Source organism: Microcebus murinus, chromosome 6, assembly GCF_040939455.1.
Source record: "Microcebus murinus isolate Inina chromosome 6, M.murinus_Inina_mat1.0, whole genome shotgun sequence".
Taxonomy (NCBI): domain Eukaryota; kingdom Metazoa; phylum Chordata; class Mammalia; order Primates; family Cheirogaleidae; genus Microcebus; species Microcebus murinus.
Window position 1 is genome coordinate 40,501,684 of NC_134109.1, and position 23,732 is coordinate 40,525,415.

Consider the following 23,732-nt stretch of genomic DNA (forward strand, 5'->3'; position numbering starts at 1 on the left):
AAAAACCTGGATTTCCCAAGTAAATGAATTATTTGTTCATTCTTTTTTTTTTATTTGTTCATTCTTTACCATACAAAAGTTTCACCAAAAAAAATTTTGTCTTTGCTAACCTTAAAGAGTTAAAGCAGCATTCCATTTATCATATAGTCATTTGCATGCAACTTCTGTGGACTGGAAAAGCTCTGAAAGAAGTACACCTGTGAGCAAATCATGAATTAAGAAACCCATGCCATTGACTCATGTGAAAGAGAAAGAAAAAAAAAATTGTTAGCTTCTTGGGAAAAAACCCACAGGCAAAGTCAGCCTTGTAAATAGTGGAATTTAAAGGATGTTGTTCAACGTTCTCAGGCCCCAAATTATCAATCATGTTACCATTCATTTCATCATTAGTTAGCTGTAGGCTAGAGTCCTCAGGACATCTCTCAATAAGCACATTTCGTAATTCCTTGGTTTCTAAAATCTTTTACAAAATCCTTTAAGATTCTGATTTAAAATTTCTCCTACAATATGCCCACCCACCAGAAATACTTCACATTTTTCATAATTTTTTTGAGGAGTGGGTCAGTCCCCCTGCACTAAGCTAAGATCTTAATTAGCACATAGCAACTTAGCAGGGAATCAACAGCACGCTGAGAACAAGCACAGAACAGGAGGCAGGCCTTACATTCACAGCATCACATGAGAGGAAAGGGTTAAATGGATCAACTCCTTCCCCATGTTACAGACCACCATCCCACGTTGGAAGAACCCATCCTGAAAGCTCTGAAAATTGTGGCTTGGCAGGAAAGTGTGACAGGAGATGAAAGCTGACTTAGAAAAGAACTTCAACTGCTTTCAAGTGAGTGGAGATGAACTCCCTAAAAATCCTTCCGAACAAAATTCTGCCGTCTTGTTACGATTTCTTAAATTATACATTCTCAGACAGTGAATTTCCAAGATGTGGCCAGAGCTATTTAGAAACACTTCAGAGCATGGGAGCATAATTTCATACTACATTATAAGGAATTCTTATGAAATTACATGATTCATCTTTCTGAACCCCAAGCCATTTTGGAACAGGAAAAGGGCTCTGAAACTTATCAGTAAATCCTGATTATTTTGGCTTTCTTGTAACAAAGCCTCCAGAAATTAAGAATATGCTTTAAGACTACATTAATTGGCCCAAATAGTTTCCAATTTAAACAAGAAGAATTTTGTCATTAAATGGCTGACTTGGCTCAGCATAACATTCTTTTCATCACTTTCTTTTCTACCCAGTGTTTTTCTGTCTTAAAGATACTATATCTCCTAAATTTTTCTTCAGTTTTTCTTCCCAGTAAATCTACCTTAGCAATGTTAAGTCACAAAAGCTATTCCTTGAAAACAAACTTCTTTATTGGACAACAGGCTATTGGAAACCTGGTCCAATTTTAGACTTCAGCTCTATTTTAAGGAAAAACTATTCTTATTCCTGCTTTAAGCTAATATCAGGATGCTGGGTTCCCTTGGGAGAGAGATCCAGAAGCCCTTCTTAAGGAGTTTAGCTCAGTCTTAATGGCAAAGGACTCACAATACATGGAGTAAGGAAATGACCAACCAAGTGGACCACCTAATACACGTGTAAGAGAAGGACAGAGGTGTATCATCCATTCATTCAGGAATATTCCAGTGGAACTCAGACCCCCTCAAAGATCACTGGCCTGTCTGGCTGGGTTCTGCTGCTCCGGAGCCATGGTGGCCTCTGCTAGTGGGCGCTTGGCAGCCCGGGCAGAGTGCTTTGCTGTCCCCAGTCACTCCAGGCACTGCAAGTCTCTTGTGGAAGAGAGGAGGCTCCCTCCCTTTGTGTTACACACTGATAGATGGGTCCCTGAACAGTCTGTCACTAAGCCCTAATTTGTCACAGAGCCTAATGGCACAGTTTTTACTTACAGCTCTCTCTCTCTCTCTCTCCCTCTCTCTCTCTCTCTCTCCTCCAGGCCCAGACATGCTTCTGGGAGCTGAGCTGTGATTCCAGTCTCATAACAGCCCCAGGAGACTCAGTCTCCCTCCTTCCCTCTGACAAGTAATGCTTTGATATAAAAATCCCTCCTCCCCAAGAGTGTTTTTCATAAGATTTCCTTAGCCCCCTGCAAATAGACAGTCAACCCACTGCTGTGGATATAGCTGAGCCCCAGCTGAGGTCCATGCTGCACTAGGTGGCCACTCAAAGCCCAGTGAAGCCTCCTAACAATCCCTTGGAACTGATCAGACATTATCTTTGAAATAGAATCATCTTGATTGAAGCAACTAACACAGCCCACATCACAAAGAACAAAGAGAATTTGATTCAGGAAACAGAAGACCACCCAGGGCAGGCAAATAAGGAAAGACAAGGAGAAGAGAAAAGGAAAAACATAAGAAGGAAATCTGAGGCAGTGGGCTTGTGCTTGCACAGGGCTTCCCATGATGTGGTTGGCAAGGGTCAGAAGCAGCTTTTCATTCCTCACAATGGTATGTTGGACACGCCCAGTGAGACCAGGACCCAGGCTCCACTCCAAAGCCTGGGAGCTATTTGCATGAAGCGCACATAAGGGTGATGTGACCTGCCCACGACTGTAATCCAGGAAAGCCAGAAGAGCAGCAATGACAGGGTAAAGAAAATTCGTTATACTATTTACCGCCCCTCTAGACTCAAAGTCTCAGCTGTTGGATTTTGCTGATCATAACAGGCTGTTGTGTGGTGTTGGGGATGTCTGCAGCCTGCCAGCATTTGGCTGTTTCTGTGGGCTTAATTACTCTCTGGTAATAACTTCTCCCTATTTCTATAAAGAACAGATGATCAACAATACCATCCCAGAGTCCTGTGTACCTTGCAGGAGAGAGATACAGCTTTTCCCAAACACAGTTTATGAATGTCATATCCACATTCTGATGTACTCACTGTAAAGCTTTAATACCAGTAATAACGATCTTTCCATTACAGATATTTAAAGCGATGCTTTCCATGTGAAGCAGAAGTAATTATTATCAATATTTGGGTGAACCAGAATACCGGTGACAGCTCCAACAGCTGCATTCAGCTTTGGCTCAGTAACAAAACACAGAAAGCTCCCCAGTGAGAAACAAGGCAGGGTTTGATGAATTCCACTCAGCTCTTCAGTTACAGATTATTAAAAGATGAATTATAAAATTGGCAGAATAATGGCCATGCACATTCTTTCTGGCCAGCATCATCCCTAAGGCTCTGATAATCACAGAGGAATCTTTAAATCAGAGGACAATTCAGGTCTAACTCGAACAGACAGTGTTTGTAAAGCTGCCACGCACCATTAGCACATGGACTTCCCTGAGCAATCGCTCCATTACTTACCACAGACAGCCACACGTGGTTGCTGATGGGACAAAGACAGCACAGGATGACATAAGGGTCTGAGCGTCGCCTTTTTCTGGTCCATGGGACAGGACTCAGGCAGCAGGACTCGTGGAGGCAGGCAGACAATGCTTTCAGAAGATTTAAGCAGAGGCCTTGGACTGAGGGCAGAGTTCTACATGCTTTCCTAACCAGACAGGGGGTTTTGGCAATATGTTCTTGTGGATTTCTAGGTGGAATTCAGCAAAATATGCTGAATCTATTAGGATGTTGAGTATTTCCAGTACAACCACTAAATAGCGATTCCCTTTCAAATTGCCTATATTAGGGTTCTCCAGAGAAACAGAACTAATCATATCTAATCATAGTCATATATATGGAGAGAGGGAGAGAGAAAAAGAGATTTATTTTAAAGAATCCACTCATGCGATTGTGGGGGCCGGCAAGTCTGAAATCCACATAGCAGGCTGGCAGGCTAGCAATTCCGTAAGAGTTGACGTTGCAGTCTTGAGTCTGAAATCTGCAGGGCAGGCCAGCAGGCAGAGTTTCTGCATTGCAGTCTTGAAGCAGAATTGCTTCTTCTTTGTGAAACCTCAGTCTTTGCTCTTAAGGCCTTCAACTGATTAGAAGAGGCCCACCTACATTATGGGGGGAAATCTGCTTTACCCAAAGTCTACTAATTGTAAATGTGTAAATGTGAATTATAAATGTGTAAATGTGAATCACATCTAAAAAATATCTCCACAGCACAACTAGACTGGTGTTTGACCAAACAACTGGACATGCCACAGTCCAGCCAAGTTGACAAATAAAATTAACTATCACATTACCTTTTTCCCAAATATGACAGCTAAAGATAGGATATGTATGTTATAAGAGTTCTCAGCATTCTGCATCCTGACTGAGGATGGTTGATATCTCCTTTCTCACACTCGCATATGACATGAAGATAGCAGGTGTCTTTTAGAGTGTACCAGGAAGGGTGTATGTACACAGGATTTGCGTGAGCAGCCTGGTGTCTGTCTCCCTTCACCCTCCTTTTGAGGTTGACCTTTCTCTAGTACATGTGAGGGCAAGGCAGCTTTGACTCACATCCTCATCCATCCAGCACTTGATCTTATCAATGGTCTCCACTACTTTGGGCTTGTGCTGCTCCTCAAGACCCCCTGAAAGATAGGAACATGGTTCTCTCTTGACCTGAGTCTGACCTTGCCAGCCTAGCATGAGAAGAGAGGGCTATAGAAGGGAAGCCTTCAGCACCTCTTCCCTTACTCCTCACCCTACATGCCTAGAGGATACTGCAACATAGGAATAAAAATAATAAGTGTGATTCTTGAGTGGCCACAGAAACTAACCAAGGTAAACACTCCTTAAAGCTCCTTAGGATACAGCCCAATTCCAATCTCAATTCCCTGTCTTAAAATCCATCTTTCTCTTAACCCCTGGATGGAAAGTTACTTCTTCAATCCTTCCCAGAATGAATTTCTGCTCTCTCCCTAGGACCAGTCCACTACCCTACCAAGGAACTCTGTGGGCCTTCACACTCCTAACAACACCTTTCCAGTCCTAGGGTTATTCATTAAGAATGTGCTCAATATTCCATGCTGGAGTGTGGTCAATAGACTAAGCTGAGCTTTGGCATTTCCAATATGGTCTCCCATAGAGATTTCTGCACCGTGTGATCTGAAGGTAATATGCCTCCCCAATTCTTCCTTTAGTCTGCTAAGGTACTATAAATAACTTCTGGGGAAAACATTCATGCATGGTACAGACATACACATCCCCAAAGCAAAAATAATTCTCTGAAGCAGAACAGTCCAAATCTATATTAACAAAGAAAAATATTTTCTCCAAACAAAAAATCTGCCAAGCTTTTCTCTTCCCACAATGGAAAGAGCATTTTTTGTTTTTGTGCACAGTGATTGTAGATTCCCTCTTCATCTTCCTGCTGGCTCCTGGGAACCTGACTAGGCCTGGGCAAGGGAACACATCCTAGGACCTCTCTTAACAGCTTAGCCCTTGCTCTGAGTCATACCCTAAGACAGTCTTTCCCAACCTTGAGAATGGTACTTGAAAAACTCATCATACGACAAATTCACAGAGTACAATAGGATAAATGGATTGAGCAATTTATGGCAAGAGGTTGCCCCAAGCCCCATCTGGCCTCCTAGAGGGTGGAGAAGAATTAATATCTTGGCACATATATAAGCCATTCATGGCACCCAGGGAGCCACAGCACACCTGCTGGGAAGCTTTGCCCATGCCGTACAAAGACCAATCTGAGCTCTGTGTGTGTATGTGTGTGCGCGCTACATGTCTACCCTTGAGCCAGACTGAATTTTTAGGCAGGCAGAACTTTCCTCCCCCAATATCATTGGCAGGTGGTAGAATGATATAAAGATGGATTCTCTTACCATCAGCAGTAAAGTCCCAAAGGCTGAGCTGGGAAATCAGGCTGTGGTTTACTAGACACATCTATAATAACTGGCCTTCAAAATTCAAAGAGAATTTCTCTCAGACCCCAGTTACAACTATTCCCAAGTTGAGAAACTATGGTCTGAAAAAGTTAAAGGAAAGGTTGACTACTCTTTTTATATAGAAAAAAACAAAGTTATAATTTAGCAAAATCTCTCCTTTTTTTTCACCTAGAAACGTAAAAAACAAGGACAGAATTGTTGTTACAACCTCTTGATAAATATGAACAATTTTATTACTTAAGAGTATTTGGACCCAAATCCTGGTTTGTTGCTGTCATTATAGAATAAGGGTTATATTCATATTTTCATTTCTTTGTGGTTTTTTGGTTTGATTTTGTTGGTTTTTTTTTTTTTAGAGACAGTGTCTCACTCTGTCACCCAGGCTAGAGTACAATGGTATGACCATAGCTCACTGTAACCTTGAATTCCTGGGCTCAGGTGATCCTCCCACCTCAGCCTACTGAGTAGGTAGAACTACAGGCATAAGCCACCATGCCTGGCGAATTTTTTTATTTTTTGTAGAGATAGGGTCTCATTATGTTACCCAAATTGGGCTTGAACTCCTAGGCTCAAGAGATCATCTCATTTGGGCCTCCCCAAATGCTGGGATTACAGGCATGAACTACTGTGCCTGGCTCTAGTATCTTTCTTATTCTCCATTGTATCTCAGTTCCTAGCAGAATGTTTGGCACATAGCAAATACTCAATAAATATTTATTAAACAATGGGCTCCACAGATTGAAAAAGTGAATAACTTTTAGGATATTCATCCAAAATTTAGGAAAATGAAATCCATTCCACTTGTCAATTACAGTTTAAGGAGATTATCTAGCAGGAGGCAGCTTTCTTGAAATAAGATTCCAGGCAGAAATCCATCTGTCAACTAATGATATGGATACTTAGAAATAAGAAGTCTCGAAAAAATCTGCTCAGTCCAACTTCCTGCCTATGTATAGAAGTGGTCGAAATGCAATTATCTTCCTACACAGCGGGATGAGAGTCCTTCAGCTCCTTCTGTTCTCCACCTTCAGAATCTGTTAAGAAAGCAGATACTCCCACCATGAAGCAAACAGGCCTTCATGCTGTTTAGATTACAAGACATCCTGCTGGTAAAATTCTCCCAGCATTCAAAATGTTCCTAGACATATTCACTATTTTCTTGATGCAAGTAGATAGTTCATGCAATGCAACAGTTCAGTTAGAATAAACATAGCACAGTTTAAAACTCAGTCATTTGAATAATTATTCTTTTTTATTCTTAATAATTTGAACAGAATTAAGGAATTGAGCTCAGGCTTATATCTTTAACATCTATGACAAAAGAAGCTGGTTAAGCAAATATAAGCTATATATATATATCCAGTTTCCTTAAGGACTAAGTTAGACAGTTGATATCTATGACATTTCACTTTGACACTTCTTGTTTCATTTTTATCATGAAGGTACATCTTCATTCTTTCAAACATACCGTTTGGCTTATGATTATCTGTCAAATTTTTTTAGAGCAATTTTTGGGACACTATGGATAAGTCAAAAATTCCTGTTATTTTCAAATATGAGTTCCATCATGGAACCAATGTGGCACAGACAGCTCAAAGTATTTGGGAATGACGTGTTTGGGAAGGATGTGACTAATGATTCAAAGGACATGGATGGTTTGAGAAGTTCCGTTCTGGTGATTTTAATCTTGAAAATGAAGCACGTGGGTGACCTGAGACTAAGATGGATATTGACGAGCTCAAAGCTATAGCAGAAGTGAATTCATCTCAACCTATGCATGCATTAGCAGCAAGGTTTGATGTTACTATTCCAACAATATTGGACCATCTGAAACAGATTGGCAAGGTAAAGAAGCTGTATAGATGGGTTCTGCATGAATTAAACAAGCGTCAGAAGAAAAATCATCTTAAAGCTTGCCTTTCTTTGCTGTCATGACATAAAGGGGAACCATTTCTACACCACATTGTTATGTGTGATGAGAAATGGATTCTTTTTGACAATCACAAGCATTCGGCACAATGGTTGGATAAAGATGAAGTGCTGAAAGACAGTCCAAAACCAAATATTCATCAAAAACAGCTAATGGCATCTGTTTGGTGATCCCTCACTGGTATTATCTACTACAGCTTCATGAAACCTGGTCAATTGATTACAGCAGATGTCTGCTGCAGCCAATTGGATGAAATGATGAGGATGCTTGTGATTAAACAGCCGAGACTGGTCATTAGAGACAGGTCAATCCTCTGCAAGACAACAATCAATCACATGTTGCACAAACAATGCTGTGCAAATTACAGAGGCTGGACTTGGAAACTCTCTTGTCATCCACTGTATTCACTAGACCTTGCACCAAATGACTACCATTTCTTCCAAGCTTTAGACAACTTCTTGCAAGGAAAAATATTCAATTCTCAACAAACTGTGGAAAAGGCCTTTCACGATTTCACCACTCACTCTTTGCTGCTGGACTAGACAAGCTACCGTTTCTCTATGCCAGCAGCATAACTATGTCATTAGTTTAGGTTCACATTTTGATTAATTATACTGCTTCTTTCTTGCTTGAGATATAATAATCTAAACTTTTGATTCAAAATTGGACATTTCATATTTAATGACCTAAAAAATAGTATAAGTAAGCAAATACATTAAGATTATAGCAGACCACACTAAACCTACTTGTGAGAACTAAATTTTTAAACACTTTTATGGTGGTTATTTGCACATAAATGGGTTTAGGCTTTTATAAAAATGAGTCACATATTTATTAAAGTGTGTCTAAGTAAATTTTTCCATCACTACTTTGTTGTATTCATTTAATGTTGTTTCCTTTAATGATATACTAAAAAGTGCTAACTCTAAATTTTTTAAAACTAGTCTATGATATTTTACTTTTATAAATAGTTTAACTTAGTCTAAGTTGATGAGGTTTTAGTCTATGGAAATATTGAAGAAAAGGAGCTTATGAACATAAAAAGCTAAAAAATATGAGATTTTAAAAATGTAGGCCAGGCGTGGTGGTTCACGCCTGTAATCCTAGCACTCTGGGATGCAGGCATATCATTTGAACTCAGGAGTTTGAGACCAGCCTGAACAAGAGCGAGATCCCTGTCTCCACTAAAAAATCAAAAGAAATTAGCTGGACAACTTAAAATATATAGAAAAAATTAGCCAGGCATGGTGGCACATGCCTGTAGTCCCACTTACTTGGGAGGCTGAGACAGGAGGATTGCCTGAGCTCAGGAATTTGAGGTTGTGAGCTTGGCTGATGCCACAGCATTCACTCTAGCCCAGGCAACAGAGCAAAACTATGTCTCAAAAAATTGTAGAATGTTTCTTCCACCAAAACATACAACCCTTTGCAAGCACCTATTTTTGTCCTTTCTCCTTGACCATGACCAGCATTTCATGGTGGAATAATTGACATAATGGAGAGAAGGCAAAATAAAGGAAATGTTTGTTTTTTCCATTCTTTGTATTCTGACATTTGTCTAGTTCATCAGCTGTTCATTTTGTGGGATTTAGATCTTAAATCACAAAATCATAGAAAAGAAAACATGAGCCAAACTATGTCTCTGTCAGCAGAGACAGATGGATTTCTATCTTGGTCTTAGATTCCCTAGAAAATATTTCCTATAGTGTTATAGAACATTCATTTTACATTTACTTATTATGCCTCTTCCCAAACTCATACTTCTACTATGCTTCCAAAAATGTTTTTCTTCTTTATGACTTAAGTTGAGAACGCTTGATTAGCCATCTCCAGAGTTCTTCATTTCTAAATGTACACTTTCAATAAGCATTTATTGCATCTGCCAAGCACCGAAGTATAGAAAGAAAATAAGGCAGCCCCCAGCCTAAGGGACTTACAATCTAGTGAAGGAAACAAACCCATAACAAATCAAGTTAATGTGAATTTATCAGGGATATGACAGAGGTGAGTGCAAAGGACCAGCCAACTCTCTCTGGGTGCTGAGGGAGGCCATCTGGAGAAAGCAACAGCTCATCTGGTTCTCGGAAAGATGAGGAGGTATTTTCCAAAGGGGATAGGAGAGAAAGTCATTCTGACAACAGGAACGGCCTCACAGAAGCATGGTGAGAGGAAAACAGTGGGCAAGTGATGAGTAGGTCATTATCATCAGAAAACAATGGCACAAGGGATGGGAAAATGTAGGAAAGGCAAATGGGTCTTTTATGCCCAGGGTAATTCTGATCCTTGTCATTCAGGCCAGTGGCTTTTAATAGAGAAAAAAATTTTAAGTGAAAGAAATCTTCAGTAAATGGATGAAAATGATGACCACTCTTCCTAGAAAAGGTACATTTTATATAGAATGTTAGGCACTTGGAACAGTATATGGCACACTATAAGGGCTTGATATAATTTAAGTTGTTCTTTTAAAGCTGTTATGACCGCACCTATCACATATTATATTCTCATTAAAAAGCAAATGTTATTCCTATTAAACATAGATGAGTCAACATTTCTTAGTCAAAAGTTTGCTCCCCAAATACCCCACGTCTCCTGTGCAGGCCATCTGTTCTCAACTTCCCATCGGGCCCTAGAGATGTTCCATAGCTTCAATCAGCTCACAGGGATAATACCGGTAAGTCCCAGGTTAAAGAAATCAGTTAGGAGGTCTAGGTGGGACCATGTTTTTCTCTGAACAAAAAATGGTTTCCTAATGGTCTCAAACAAGAGCAAACAAAGGAAGACAAAGCTGTATAAGGGGGGAAAAGTGCTTGGCAAAAGGCAGCCTAATCCCTTCTCAAACCTGAATTCCAAATTAATGGTACTGCTCCAGAGAGCTCAGTTGAGAAGAGTGGTAAGAGCAAAATAATTTTGCTCCTTTGCACAAATTTCCACCAGAAGTACATATGCCTGGCATCATTTTGTACTAGGCATTGGTCAGTTGGTCCTTGTTTACACATTTTTGTTGGGGATTTGTTTTGCTTTGTGGGCACAGCTACCCCTGGCTCATGACCAAAGACAGCACTGAACATTTCATTCTGTGAACTCTGCATTGATTCAAGGGCAAGGCTGACTAGAAAGGCAAATCATGCAGCCTGAAGAACAGAAGCTTTGACTCCACACAAAAAAGCTCTGGCTTTTTTACCCAGATAAGTCTCTAGATAACTCTCTCATAGGTCACTTGCTAGAGAATTTTGGAAGGATGAGTTGCTACTGAGAAGAGAATAGTCAAACAAAAACAGCCTGTATGTGTCTCTGCCTTCTTGCCAGTATAAGAGGCTATGTCCAAAATTTGATGAGGGATGATAAATAAGAATGCCTTGTTGGAGGAAAGAGAATGCAGAACTCATTTTTCTCCAACAGATCAGAGTTAATTAAATCAGCATCCATTTGGAGGGTAGTTCTGAAATCTCAGAGAATCACCACTGAGATAATTTTCTGGATCCCCTCCTATATATATGGATCTCCTCCTATAATTGCCCAAGAGAAAAGAGTGACTATTCAGAAGATCTGTATTTTTAAGAAGAATGTGATTAGGATTGAAGTTCTTTCCAGCTGTGATCCTGAGTCGGGTCCAATATGTGGAAGATTTGTATTCATTGATAGAGATGAAAATTAATAATGGGCCCAGCAGAAAATAGGAGGGAAGTTTTATGGATGTTTGTGGATATGGCCTATTTCATTATGATGAAAGAATTTTGATTTCTACGCTCTCTTCTAGCACATTAAAAAAAAAAACAAAAATAAAACTAGTGCTTCAGACAGATTTTCAACAAGCCTTCTGAATCTTAATTTTTTCATTTTAAGATCCAAGAATAAAATTGGGTCTTAAGGCAAAAGCCTATCCTCAGTTTCTTCTGTTAACTTTTAAAAATTTTCCTTGTATTTAAAATAAAAACATTCATCCTCATTACCTTGTGCTATGACTTTAATTTACAGACGTCATATTTTTAATGTCTGTTATCTACAACGTTAGATGCCAGATGCCAGAAAATGAATCTTTACTTTGTTTTTATTTTTTTTTTTTTTTAAGAAAACAGCACAGTTTCTGCAACTAAGTCCACCCTTCCTTAGAGGCATACAGGTTAATACAGCTCAAGGCCATTCTCCCAGACAAAATCTCCTCAAGGGATTCAGCTAGAGCTGTTTTCATAATTCAAAATGCTTTGGAGTATTTCCTGAAATTGCAAATTTCAGTGATAAACTTCTACCCTAGAACTAGCAGAGTGACTTTCATAGAGTTTAGAGGCTTAAGGTACTGACATTTTATTCCGGACATGTAAGCCCAGGGCGGTATAATAAAGAAGAAAAGAAAACGAGTCAAGGTACAATGCATTGCAATGTGATGGCCTTTGCTACTCCCCCCACATATGGCCCAGAAAGAGACCTTGCAAGTCACTTAGCAGGCATGTTCACATGGCACATGGGACTTCTCAAGAAGTGCTGCAGGAAGGAATTGCACCTCAGAGTAGAACATGGAAGATGGGATGAAGGAGGCGTTTATCTGCCCAGCTCCCTCTCCTCTTTCATTTCCCCCTGGTCAAGGCTTACTTTGGTGGGGGACTAATACCCACTCACTTCTTGGTGGCATCACTCAGGTCCTCAGGAGTCTCTCAAGACTCTGGATCTCACACCTGCACAACAGTGTTTCCTCCAAGTCCAAAAGTGATTGGGCAAGCAGGTGAGGGTGGGGCACCAGCCAAAAGAGAAAGTGACAGTCATAGGAATCTAAGAAGCCACACAGGTTTGTGCCTCAATGAGGCTTAATTAAACTTTATTCAGGGTGAAAAGCTTAGGATCCACTTTCTCCCTGAAGACAAAGGGTTGCTAAGGCATATGCAAAGGAGGATTCCATTGTAATAAAGAGAGAGCCTCCCAAGACTCCCCGCCTTGCCTTGAATCTTCTGGGGAAATGGCTCTGGTCCAAGACACACACTCTCCTCTTATATTATCTTGGAGAGCCCTGGGCACTAGGCCAAGCTACTATTTTACCATGTCTCCCAAATGCTAAATTGCTATTTCTGGGTATAGACAGATGACAGCACTTCAATGGATTGTTTAGCTTGGTTTGTTTTCAACAAATCTTATCTGGCTTATGATTTGCACAACCATTAAGGCGATTAGTATTAAGATCTGGCATTGTCATTCTTTCACCTGTATTTAGTCTGTTGGCTAATTCATCTACTCTTGTTAATTAAGTATTTCCAACTAGCCCTGTCCTAACTCCAGAGGAAGAGGTGGGGAACCTGCAGCCCTGGGGCCACATGTGGCTTTCTAGATCCTTGAGTGCAACCTTTTGACCAAATCCAAATTTTACAGAACAAATTATTTTAACAAAGGGATTTGTTCTGTAAAGTTTGGATCTGGTTGAGGAGCTGCACTCGGAGATCTGGAGGGCCACATGTGGCCTTGAGGCCACAGGTTTACTCTTGCACTATCTCCTATAATTTGTTCTTTTACAATAAAATTGAACATCTAAAATCTAGAGGCTACACAAATGTCTCAGGGCATTCACTTTTCTAACAGCATACACTACATTTAACAAAGCTTTCCAGGCTTTGGTCCACTTTGGCAATCACTGTATATATTATTCACTCACCCACTTTGTAGACCAAATCCACCTGCAAATCCTACCACTCATTTGAAAGGTTAAATGTAGAGACCCATCTGTCCAAGTCAAATCTTCTGCCCAGATCCATTCATATGCACTAAGGTGTTGGTAAAGATGACTAAGCATGCAGAAGTTTGCCAAGGGTTACAACTGTTTGGGATTTGCCAGCTAGTTTCCCTTAATCTCCTGTTATAATGTTTACAATCCCTAGAGAAATTATCCACCTTGGAAAATTTAGATTAAGAAAACACTTAAGTGTATCAAAATCATCAAACAAGAAAAATCCAAGAACATTCAGTGTTTTCTAGCTAAAGCTAAATAGAGTAAGTCGTGCCACAACTCAGGCTGAGGAAGAGAAAGGCTGCTGAATCCCTCGTATAAAGGAGTAACTCCATCTCCGAGTTCTTGCTCAGTGAAGCCATTTTTCTGGCATCAGGCTCTGCTTTTGATCCATTAGCCTTCCTCCATTTGAAGGGCTCATGACATCATCTGTGCACCCTAACAGTACTAAAGGTTGCTTTTTGTAGAACACTCAGCCACGTCGGGTCATTTATCAAAAGCAGCTGGCCTCCATCTACACCCTGGTTTAGTCTGAACTGCACCTAGGAGTTATGCAATCACTACGGAAACTGACTTATTAAATTTCTGTTGAAATCTCTGCCCGGATGGGTGATTGATAGCCAACGCTTTCCCCCTTAGCCCATTTCCCCCAGTAGCCCCTCCTTCTACAACAGTAATTCTTTCTATTTGGCTCTTCTGTATCCAAAAGCTTATGTCCATTTTAATAGGACAAAGAGTATTGTAATGAGACAAACACAAGATATGGCCTTTTGTGCCAATCTTAACTGGAAGGCAAACTACAACTTTGGTCTTAGGCAACATGATAGATGTAGTCTCACAGACTATAGTAGAACTTGTAGGACTGAAATCCAGCTGATATAAACCAATACGGTCATACTGATTGTGCTTTTATACTTCTGGTAAGTGGTTGCTGCACAAAGCTCCCCATCCCCATCCCTGTGGCTCTACCACCCCAGCTACCCTGGCTCTTCTCCCTTGGATCTTTGAGATCTTCCCACCATCCAGTAACCAAAGTGGTAAACAGAGTCCAGTATCTTGGCCAAACTCAAGTGGGCATCCACTGTGGCCCATCCTGACTGATCCATACTTGAGCTATTCCAGTTGTTAAATCATTTGAACAGCACTCTTGAGAATGTGTACTTGGAAACGATGACCATAAAACTGTGAAGTCCTGAAGAATGTTAAGAATAATTGAAATGACCACTCTAAAGGAGATTTACTCTCCTTCTAAACATTTGCTGTTAGTTTCTCTGTCATGTAGCTGGACACCATGGGCTGTTTCCCCTGCTGTCATTTTGGCCCAGTCTTTATTTTCATGGTGCTTTTTGTGATTTCAATTAGTTTCTCAAGGCAGCACCTGTGTTAACCATCCCTTGAACATAATTAAATAAGAACATAGCTCTCTCTGAATTGATGTATTAACTTAAAGAATTGCCAATCAAAATTTCTAAGATTTCTGGTAGGAATGTTGAATATGGGCAAAATAGAACAAAGAGAAACTTAAAAGAGTAAGAATTTGAGCCTGAAAAAAAATTAATATGAAAGTAAATCTGAAAATTCTCCCCCAAACTTGGGCTACAGTAAGAAGAAATTAAGAAAGCCAAGATGTGCTGGTCTTCTTGGTAGTATAGAAGCACAGACTCTTCCACCTTCCAGCTGGTCTGAAGGAATGTGGATGGCTGAGCTCACATGGCCTGACATGTGGAGGTTGTTGTCAAGAGGCCCAGCTTCTGAACAGACACAAAAATCAGAGTCATTGTCCTAAGTCCACTCAAAAGCAATATTTTAATAGAGTACATTTTAAGATAAAATAAAAATAATCTGAGAATCTATAGACTGCTGTATCTCACAGACATTGGAGAGAGAGGCATGGAGAAAAAGTTGCTAAAATACTCAGGTTCTTCGAGGGTGTATAACTCTAAGAAAAAGAAATCAAAGAAATAACTACAGCCTCATGCGGTTATAAAGGGCCACCAGGTCTCTCAAGCCATTGATAGAATATTCCCCATGAGCAGAGTTGTTAGAGAAAGATCAGGCAATATTTCTCTGGCTCCGATGATCTTGTCTGGAAAACTGACTACACATCCACATAGTATATAGTCCTCAAAGTGACATACACAATATGCAATAGCCTCATACATAAAGGCTGGTTTTTGTTGTATTGTAAGATCTAACTTGATATGATTTACCATGGTACCTCAGGAAACATGATAGACCTATGTTCTCTATCCTATACTTTACAGGGTTTCCAAAGCACTTATATTATTTAAATATTGCCACGAGGTTTGCTTTCCCTGTTCCTCTTCTCCCTATCCAAGTAAAGATTGATTCTGGATGAGCACATTTTAAAGCTATCAAATGCTTTGCTCCTAAGCCATATTGTCAACAGTAAAATGACTCAGACATGGCACAAAGTATGATGTGATAATTACAATGATAGCAGCAACTAACTTTTATCATTCCTTCCATACAAACATGTATGGAGCACTTCCTATGTGCCAGGCTCTGTTCCAGGCAATGGAAGATACAGCAATGACGAAGTTCTGGCATTCACATTCTCCCCCATTCACATGGGGGAGACAACAAAATAATTGAATAAATAAATGAAGATAACAAGCTATACTGCAATACTTCCCATGAGGTAATTACAAGGAAAGATATGATAGAGAGTGACAGCATGAGGAGGGGCTGACCCTTCCACAGCTGGGGGTGGGGGAACCTGAGATGGACTCTCTGTGGTGGTGACATTTGAGCTGAGACCTGAAGCAACCAAAAAGATAGGGGTGAAGCATCTCGGGAAGAGGAAGCAGAAAATGCAGAATCCTTGAGACAGGAACAAGTTTGGTTTATTCTAGAATAAAAAAGAGGCCACAGTGGTGTGAAATGAGGTCAGGGATGTGGGCAGGAGCCAAACGGTGTGTGGTCCCAAAAGCCATGGAAGGAACTTGAATTTTATTCTGCATGAAATGGAGTCCTCAAGCATTTAAACAGCAGCTCTGACTGTGGACAGTGAAGGGATTGTAAGGTGTTAAGGGTGGAAAAGGAAGACTCGGGGACTGTGGCTATAGGAATAAGGCAGTGGAGATGAGGAGAAGTAGATGAACCCAGAAGATTTGGGAGGTAGAATTGATAGAATCTACTAGATTGTAGAAACTGAAGGAAAAGAGAAGTGGGGACTCCCTTGCTAAGCCCTTCCATTGTGCTGGCCACTGGACTAGATAAGCATTTGCATTTCCTATCGCATTTAATTTCTACAGCTACAATTATTAACCCCATCTTAAAGATGAGAAAACTTCAGCATAGAGAGGTAGAGTAACTTACCCACATTCAGGGGATTAGTAAGTGGCAGAGGCAGAAGTAAATCCAAGCAGCTTACTTCCAGAGACCCCACTCCTAACCAAGATATTACATGACATAATTCTAGCAATATTAATATTCTAAGACACTCTAAAAGTAGAGTTGGCATTTTCCCATTGGGTGGATAGTTACGCTTTCTCTTCCCTTTCTAGAGTTAAACCTTACAAGTTTCCAACTAAAGAAAGAGTTATTCTGTTTTCCTGTAATCTCAGGATTACAGTAAAGTCAGTTATACCATCAAATATAAGTAATTTTTTAGCCTGAGGGCTTAAAACAGACATTTACTCTCTTGGCAGCTACACTCCACACTCACCTCAGTTTTCATGTTCACATACCTTCCTCGATCAATATTAACAAACACAGTCTTTACTTTCTTATATCATGTTTCCTCCTCAGAAGGACAAGGCTTGATGACTTACCTGCCACAGTCAACTGCCGTGACAGCCAAGCAGGTGTGGCTGGGACTTTCTGACAACTATTAAGCAGCGGCTGCCTCCTGGGAAGGGCCATTCTCATCATCTAAAACCCAAACTGTGGATTTAGAAGAGCTTCATTTCAGAACTGAGCTCACCAGGATTCTCAAAGCAAGCCCAGATGAGGCCAAACCTAGCAAGGAATTTGAGCCTTGGAGGAGGATTTTAAAAAAACATGAAACTGTGGGTTCTCCTCATAGAACCCAGACTGGGATGATTAATCCATACTCCCAAACTGAAGGTGATCAGGCAGAGCCAAGCTGAACTTAGGTAGAGCACACCTCAGGGGGAAAAAAAAACAGTAATTCTCCATCCTCAATTTTTTTGCGATAGTTAACGAGTATCCCTGTAACTGAAGACTAGTTCCTTTCCAATGACCAGGGAATAACATCTTCTAATCTGCTGTATTTCTTTTCTCCAGAAGAGGTTTAATCACAATGGGCAATGAATCTCCAGATGTATCATGACATATGACAGATTTCTACCCAATCGGTTGTCATGAGGTTATAAAATGTTTTATAGGTCCTTGCTCATGTAGAGTTTTGAGCACTCTATATGTAATGAAGTTTTATACAGCTTCAAAATGTACTTTTCCCCCCTATTTAGTTATCCTGAGGGATATTTTATAATAATTCCCTAGTCTGAAGCTGCTATAATTTTCAAGTGTGTCATTTATATTTTTATTGAGCAAAAAAAATTATCAATTGGCCTTTATATCCATAAAACTAAACTATTTGCAAATTTTATTACCCTGAAATATTCACTGAGTTTCCCTAATAATTTCTACTCCCAAAGACTTGAAATAATCCATTTTCTAAACTTTTTTTCTTCTTTCTCCTTTATATGGAATTTCAACTTTCAATTTCAAAATTCAATTTCATTTAGCTGTGGTATTTTTATTTCACTAAATGAATCCAGAACCCTATGGGTAAAAGGTATGTTTAAATACATTTTTTTTTTTTTGAGACAGAGTCTCACTCTGTTGCCCAGCTAGAGTGCTGTGGCGTCAGCCTAGCTCACAGCAACCTCAAACTCCTGGGCTTAAGCAATCCTTCCATCTCAGCCTCCCAAGTAGCTGGGACTAAAGGCATGCACCACCATGCCCGGCTAATTTTTTCTATATATGTTTTTAGTTGGCCAATTAATTTCTTTCTATTTTTAGTAGAGACAGGGTCTTGCTCTTGCTCAGGCTGGTTTCGAACTCCTGACCTTGAGCAATCCTCCTGCCTGGGCCTCTCAGAGTGCTAGGATTATAGGCATGAGCCACCACGCCCAGCCTATTTAAATACATTTAACAATGACATAAATATTTTCACAACAACTTGATTCTTCCTAGTCCTTTCTCTCCCCCATGCTCGCCCCCCATTTATCTCCAAACTATAATTCCTTCACAAATCTCTCAACTTAATACAGAAAAGTTGATAATTTCTAATACTGAGATAATTTCTAATCACTGAACATGAACAAACCCATAGCTATTTCAAAAGAAAATTCCACACACAGAGTAATACACTAGTAAGTAAAAAATCAAAATGAGCATTCATTCATATCTTCACATTCCCTAATCTACCTTTAAAAAAAAGTTTTTATCTGAGTCTATAAGTTATCTTTCTAGTTGGAGCAAGAATATACCCATGTGAATGTCTTAGATATCAGTCATTTTCAGCATTGATTCATTCATTATTCTAAAATTCTTTGTGTGCCTACTATCTATGCACCAGTGAGGTTTCATTCTTAAAATGGAGGTAAGTGAACTTTATCATCTTATGAAGATAAAGTTTATGAGAATTAGATGAAATGATTAAAGTACTTAGTGCAGTGTCTGACCCAGAAGTGCTAAATAAAAGCTGACAATGGGTAACACTGTTGAAAACAACAGCGGGCACTGGCAATACAAAGATAAATATTATTTTTATCAACCTCAGGTTGCTCAAAATCTGCAGGAAAGATAGATATATGGCTATAACAAGCACATGGTGACACCCTAAATACAGAAACGATATATCCCAGATTTTTCAGAATAACCCATATTTCAAATATTCTGCCCCACTGACAGACCTTTAGTTCAATATGTTTGATTATCCTGTTCATGAAATATGGTTTCTATAGCCATAATAAAAAAACAATTGAAACAAGAGAACACTGAAGAGGAATCAGAAACTCTTCCTTTTAACTAATGAATAGTTTTGTTGAAGAGTGTTATGCACATGAAATCATTGAAAAGCAAGATAAAACAGTACATAATCAGGCTCCACTGCTTAGACCATACAATAAGTGTTAAGGGCTCTATAAGAATTCAGAGGAGCTTTATAAAGAAATTACACTTTACGGAGAAACTGGGACTTGTGCTCAAACTTAATTGAGTCAGAATTTCATAGCAAGCGATGAGATTAACGGAGGAGGCTGGGCAGCAGAGAAGGTGGAGGTATAGGTCCAACTTCAGATTCTAAACTTTTTCTCTTGAAGATGAAAAACAACTGTGCTGAGGGTAGCAGGAGAAGACAAGTCTACTATGGATGCATTGATCAGGAATAATGTCTTCAAACAATGTATTTTCTAAAGCAGCTTTAGAAAAGGAATGCACTGGTTCCTGGACAACTTAGTGGAAACTGAAGGTATGAAAAGATTTTATTTAGCTATAAACAACCTTGCATTTATTTAGTACTTTTACCTTTGCAAAGTCCTTGCTGTGTGTTCTCACTTGAGTCTCACATGCTGCAACCAGTGGCCAGCTAAGAAGCAAGCTCCCCTGCTGGCCCTCAGCTATGTCTACAGTTCAGTGTTCTCACTTCTAGACACTGACTAAGTGATTCATGTCTCTACCTTGCTGAATAAGAAAGCACTATTAACGGAATTTGGCCTCAAGGAAATGTAAAATCTGCCTCAACGATTTGGGAAAGACATTTGGCTAATGTTATATAATTACTGATTAATTGATCTATTTCCTTCTTAAATTTTGGATATGAATTGAGACCATTTGGAAGCTAAGTAAGAGCTCTCACATTGTGGATTCCCTCGTGTAATAAGTGGTAGGCATATAATTGTGTTTCAGAAGTAATCAGAGGAAAAGAACTAGAAAACATTAAGGGTTCTTTAAATTGTCCAGTAATATAAAATAGTAAGGGCTGTCTTTTGATCATGGAAATAAATGTACTGTTATATATGCAGCTCTCCAGGAACATGTCCTCCCACTCCCATTTGTTAGAGGAGTAGAATGTTCCCTCTGTACCGGGGCTGGGAAATGTTTGGAAATGATGCATGTCAAGCAAATTTATAGTATCCCCAATTGATCTTTAGCATTTTAGTCTGTAGTAGCTACTCTTGGCAAACCAAGAAATCTGGTTTTAAGTGGAGTTAACAGCACCACGTAGACCCAACACAGCCCTTCTTGATCATAAGACTGTGGATTTTCCCATCTGGCAGAGAATAATGACTTTGATTTAAAGAACATCTTGACTCTGTTCTCTTCAGTTACATTTACAGTTAAGGCATTGATTCTTTTTGTAAATTCTTTCAACTTCCTCACCACTGCTTTTCAAAAGAGTAACTTAAATATTTACAGGCTAAGCAGTTTGCCCCAAGTCACCTAGGGAGTTGAGATGTGATTAAAGTAGCCACTGTTGGGAGCCACAGTGAGGAGCTCCTAGAATTTACAAAGTTAAGAAAAACCCTTCTTAGAGATCGAAGTCAGTAAGACTCAATATAAAATAGAGTTTAGATAGCCATCGGAGCAGATACCCCTATGAAACAGTTTACAAGCATGCTGCCTCCTGAAACTGCAGAAATTAGTATAAATCCTCAGAAAGATGGCTGAAATAAAACTGATAGAAAAGAACACTCACTGAAATTTAGCTAGCATTGGTCAAGGATGGCTTTGGGGAAAAGGCTTTTTAAAGACAATGTATTAATGAAGATTTCTTCATGTTTATCAAGCACTCTTAAAGTAGAAAGAAATCATTTCTCAGCAATGCTCTGACATTGCTATCACTCTGCATTGACCAAGAGACACTGAGGTCTTTAACTTAGGGTACCTGTGTGGAGGTACTTGCCAAAGAAGGAAGACACTTAAAACTATGTAATTGGCAAAGAATTATGCTAGATGTTTTTTGGTACCAAAATTTAGTGCACAGGAATTCTGACTTGCCTTGTGAGTTTCATTAGTAAGATCCAGTCTCCTGTGGGTTAATCATCTCTGTGTAATTGACAAAATTAAGTTTCTGAATGTGTGAAGTTGAGGACCAGTTCATTGTACGTGATACCCTCTCCAAGGTACTGATTCCCATGGGGTTCTGCCAGTGGCTGCCAGACAGCCTCACTCTGGACTTGTTCATACCTGTGGCATTTCCATCTAGTACCCTAGAACAGTGCTTCTCAAGCTTTAAGATGCTTTCAAATAACCTGAGGATCCATTTAAAACATAAACCTCTACCGATGCTCAACAAGTCAAACAGATGCATTATTTTTGCTGCACGGAATCTAAAATGGTTCAGTTTCCTTGTCCGTGTGAAATAAGAGGTTCAATGAACTCTTGATAGTGAGCAGGTTTGTTCTCTCGAACCATTTATGAAGGACTGGTAATTACTGGGGTAGTTCTATCATGGGAAGGAGTCTGAAGCTGTTCCAGGAAAGGGCAATTGATTAGTAATGTCTACCATGTGTTTAAGATGGAAAAAAACATGGCAGGCATGTCATATATTTAAAATCCTATGTAGATAATCTCTAAACTTTTTAACTTTCCATGATTCTTGGAATTCATAGTCTTATTTTAGACATCTTGGGAAAGAGAAAAATTTATTTGCATAATGAAGACAAGTCATCTAGAATCCCAATATTTAACATTTGTGAGTGTGTATGTTTATGTGTGTAACAGGAACAGTTGTAAAGCCTAGACTTTTGAGTTCAAATTTTCTCTAGAGAAGTTCCAAAAATAACACATACCTCTAGCTCACTGGCCTCTGTCATCGTGATACTACAGCTTTGTTTGTGTGGTCAGAAGTAAAAAGGATGTGTCTACCACACTGCCAGAATTTCCAAGTGCTGCTGTGAAATACATTAGTTAAATTTTAATGGGCCATGGAGGAGATCCAGGTAAAACATGAGGAAGTTATGAAAAGATGGGAAGTTCTTCTTTCCTTCTCTAGCTCCCTTTGTTCTTGCTCTTATTCAATTCAGTTTAATACATATTAAGATCTAAAAGAAAGAGGTCACTTAAATGTCTATCCATTTGATAGAATTTTATACAGCCATTAACGTTGTCAACGAAAACTTTGTAGTAACAATGTGAAATAGTCATGTTCTAAGGTAGGAGGAAAATAGGATATGAAAATGCCCACACTATTAAAATATATGCATGGGGAAGGAGGAAGATGGAGTGAAAATAGCCTCAAAAGATTAACTGTTATTTCTTAAAGAATATAAATCTACAAGTGCAATGTTTCTTAATTTTCCAAGTTTGTTACCATAACCACACTACCGTAATGTATCTATATTGCTTTTACAAAAAGCAATAAATTACAAAGAAAACTCACCATGTTTTAAAGTACTTACCATGATTTAAATGATTGTTTGCCTTGTTAATTATAAAAGTAATTTCACAATGTTAAGTCAAACTGGGAAATGTGGATTCTCCTATCACTTGTTACTTGGCAACTCAACAATATTACTTCTAGTTTATTCCCATAAATATATTTTGAAGTTTGAAATAAAAAAAAGGAGAAAAGTGTGGCTGAAGTGTGAGGCTGTAAAACTCAAAGGAAGCTAGAAATGTTTGGAATTAAGAAAAGAGAATTATATGTTAATTCAAAACCCATCTTCCCATAAGTTCAGGACTTCAAAAACTAGTGCAAGCAATGTAATTAACAGTCAAAAGAACATGCACCCTTCTGAATGGTAATGAACTGATGCAAGAGATTCAAACTGGGGTGATTCTACAAATGATTTTGTCTTTCTTTGTTTTAGGCTGACTGCATGGAACAAAAGGCAGCTTTTCCCACATGTGAAAAGAAATCATGATAACATGGATAACATAAATAATAATTACCTAGTATTTCCCTGTATACAAAACACTTTCAGTTTATTTTAACTTTCTCTTAACAATTCTGGGAGGTAGATAGAGTTTATGCTCACTTTATAGATTATGATACTGAGGCTCAGACACATTAACTGTCTTGTCCAAGATTACACAGTTAGAATAAGATTCAAATTCAAATTCTCAAGCATTTTCACTACTGCCACTGTAGAAGATTGACTATTTTTATGAAAAATTCTGCCCTCTCTAACAGAATGTGAAAGATTGTATCATCAAAAGACTCCTGGTTAAAGCTTTTAGCACAGTGATGCTCAGAGGTGCACACAAACATTTGGAGGGGTTTTTTGAAGGGTACACCAGAACCCCCATGGGATTCTCTTACATAATACCTTCCCAAAGGCACTATGTTCC

General features: G+C 39.2%; 1 long non-coding RNA gene across 1 annotated transcript; it reads left to right on the plus strand.

Moving 5' to 3' along the window:
• Positions 1-2,518: 2,518 nt before the first annotated feature.
• Positions 2,519-23,339, plus strand: LOC105882915 (uncharacterized). Its single transcript, XR_001159534.3, has 3 exons — positions 2,519-2,609; positions 19,760-19,908; positions 23,252-23,339. It is a non-coding gene; the product is annotated as an uncharacterized LOC105882915 (long non-coding RNA).
• The last annotated feature ends 393 nt before the right edge of the window (positions 23,340-23,732 follow it).